Source organism: Leuciscus leuciscus (assembly GCF_965113295.1).
Source record: "Leuciscus leuciscus genome assembly, chromosome: 20".
NCBI classification, from domain to species: domain Eukaryota; kingdom Metazoa; phylum Chordata; class Actinopteri; order Cypriniformes; family Leuciscidae; genus Leuciscus; species Leuciscus leuciscus.
In genome coordinates this window covers 168,794-172,153 of record NC_138744.1, presented here as the reverse complement: position 1 = coordinate 172,153, position 3,360 = coordinate 168,794, and the positions used below count along the sequence as shown (strand labels likewise).

Sequence of the window (3,360 nt, the reverse complement as noted above, 5' to 3'; positions counted from 1 at the left end):
CAAAAGCGACGCAAAATGCGCCCTTCGTTTCCTCATGAAAGGAAGGATACATAAATGGACACTTAGCGGCCTATCCTACCCTATTCTACCCCATAAGTCATTGCGCGCCGTTGACGACAGCATTTATTTATTTATTTTTAAAGGCGGTCGAGACTAGAGATCGGTGGTGGACAGCAAATTCAAATTTAAATGTAAGTATTATGTTTTCATTTACTTAAATAGCTAGCGAAACCGAGTTAAAGTTTATTATAAACTTCATCTTAACTCCTTCGTCTCCATTGCGTGGCTTCATTTGTCAGGTAGTTTGAGGCAAAACCTGTGCTAATATTAGTTTAACGACCTATTTGTAATCTCACTTGTGTATTATAAGAAATATCACTCACCCTATAAAGCCCACAACAATAAGAAAAGCAGTTGATAAGGCAATGGGGTTTCACTTTTATGTGTTTTTGTAGTGCTGTCATGAAAGCTATGTGGTTTTAACCAAATTTGAGTATATAGAAATATGATTTCTTAAGTATTTTGTATGCATGTCTTGATGCAGTGGTGTAGTCTACGTGATACGCAGGTATACGCCGTATACCCACTAGAAAAGGCCAAGGATTTCCGTATACCCACTTAAAAAAAGCGTGAGGATACGTAACAACTTCGTTTTGTGTCAGAACTTTCACACTTTCATTCATAAATTCACCCCGTCTGTGTTTGCGAAGCGACACGGATAGAATCGCGGAATCCAGTCACGGAATTTGGCTATTTTTGAATTAATAAATCAAAAGTAGGGCTGTACAATGAATCAAATCTCGATATGGACTAGTGTCTGTGAATATTTAAGTTAAAAGAGACTGCAATTGTTCTACGCGTCTCTGGGAATGAGCGCTCAATGTGTGCTCCACTACACACACACACACACTGAAGCACGCGTGACTCACGCTCGTGGTGTTTTCAGCATTTCACTGTATTGAGACATGAAGTAAGCTACATATGTGCACTTCATCGCAGAGCTGCTATGAAAGTCACTTCACGAGAATTTCACCATTTCATTAAATAAAACTATCGTCATTCATTCGTTTCATATACACACGTAAGAGACTGTAATGTCTTTACGACAACCTGTCAAAGAAATTATAACAGAAATATATTACTATTGCACAGTATAGTATACTTCAAGTATGCCTAATAATAATAATAATAATAATAATAATAGTTTATTAAAACACACAGAAACTCAAATGTGTACAACCCACCAAAATAAAAGTTCGGTCCAACTCAAAGAAATTAGAAAGAAATTGCACAATAATACAATCTATTAAAACGTTATTTTAAGGGAATATCACACAAAGTTTTTCAAAAGTAAACTTGCCAAAACAATAACACCATTTTTTTTTCAAAAACACCATTTCTAAAAGCAAATTTGTATTTGTATAATGTTTTAAATTATTATTTTTTTTGTTTTGTTTTTTTAATTGTCAGCTGATAAAACCTGTGGTTCAGGGACCATATTCATGTAACATCTAAGGCTAAATGTAGCTCTTAACTGGCTGAGTTGTGTTTCTTATAATAAATTGACATGTTGATAACACTTAGTATTTCATAATGCTCTCAATTACATGTCGATGCATACTGTATGCATTAGTGAGTGTGGTGGTGCTTATGGGGTGACGCTCTGGGACGGGCGAGTATGAGGCGGGGTGGGTGTGTGGGGAGGAGGGGGGGGATAACAGTATACTCACTACAAAAAACTAGACTACACCACTGTCTTGATGTGTCATATTTTGCAGTGTTAACAATGCACTTAAGATTGCACCCATGTGTTAAGCTTTTTTAGACCAATTCAGAAAAAAAAAAAGAAAAAAAAAGTAAGAAAGTTAATACACACGTTAATACACAATCCATGGTTAATTTGCTCTGCCTTAGGATTGCAAGTGTCCTGGGACAGGTGAGGGTGTGAGTGGGAAACCCACTGCTGAAACTTGGCCCTGGTTTGTCCTCAGGGCCCACGGTGAGGAGGAGCCAGCACCAGCAGCACCAGCACCAGCAGCACCAGCACCAGCAGCACCAGCACGAAGGCAGAGGCGAGGAGAGCACAGGAGAGCAGGGAGAGGATGGACAGGCTGTTTTCTCTTCTTGAGAAAATGATTGAAAAATATTTATTTTTTTCTACATATTCTTGTTTAACTTTTTTCACTTTTATTTTTTAAAAGGAAAGAAAAAATCTGTACATTATTTTTATGCAACTTTAAATGTGTAAATAAAAGAGAATGAATTGTTCTGGACATTGTTTATTTTTTTGACAGTCATAATTTCTACATGAAACAAACTCTTGTATACCTTTTTTTTTCAAATAAAATTGGTAAATGAAAATCATTTGTTCCACGGGCTACATTAAAGTACTTTTTCCAACTATTAACAACATACGTTAAACATATCAAAATCAACAAACATTTACAGTACATAAAATAAGAAAAAAATGATGTAGACTTTTATTCAGCTGAGCAGGGAGACCCTGGAGCTGCTGGACTGGAATGGGCTGCCCCTGGTAAGGCCTCTCTGCTGGTGGGACATCATCTGGGACGCTCTCCAGAGTGTTTGAGTGCATATTTCCACTATCCACTAAGTTGTCTACCAACAGGTTTGCAGGGCTAACTAAATCGATGGCTGCCATGTCACTGAGGTCTTTTTTTTCTTTTTCAAAAAGAGTAATTTCTGAAAAAAGTACTTTTAATAAGTTTTTAGTATCAAGAGTAAAACTAGAGGTATGTATTCTGCGGGGGGAAAAACTCATTGTCTGGGTTTTTATTACATTTACATTTATGCATTTGGCAGACGCTTTTATCCAAAGCGACTTACATTGCATTATCCTATACATTCATACATAGGCATGTGCAATCCCCTGGGATCGAACCCACAACCTTGCGTTGTTAACGCAATGCTCTTACCACTGAGCTACAGGAAAGCTTTTATTATAGTTTTGTATTTATATTATACTACTACTGCATTTTACTTCTGAATATTTTCAAGGTTGTTACATTATATACATTTGTGTAGTTTAATGTAAAATCATATGTGAGGGAAAACAGGTTCAGTAAGTTATTTCTCATTTGTACGTGAATATTGAATGAAATATGCAGTTCCGAAAATTAAAGTAACAAAATGTAGGTCTATTGTCACTATATTAACAAATTGTTGCTAACTACAGCTGTGTCCCATATCAAAGGGCGCATCTGAAGCGCTCGGACCGGTCTAGACGGAGGATCGTTCTTGTCGCCTGGCAACCGTGACAGCTGCTGATGACGAGCGCGAGAAATACTGGACTTTTTTATATTCAATTGGGTTTTATATTCAAACCGGGCTAAACCGAAA

At 37.0% G+C, this 3,360-nt stretch overlaps 1 long non-coding RNA gene across 1 annotated transcript; it reads left to right on the top strand.

Moving 5' to 3' along the window:
- Positions 1-2,277, top strand: LOC309483076. Its single transcript, XR_014200484.1, has 2 exons — positions 1-191; positions 1,915-2,277. It is a non-coding gene; the product is annotated as an uncharacterized lncRNA (long non-coding RNA).
- Positions 2,278-3,360: the final 1,083 nt, after the last annotated feature.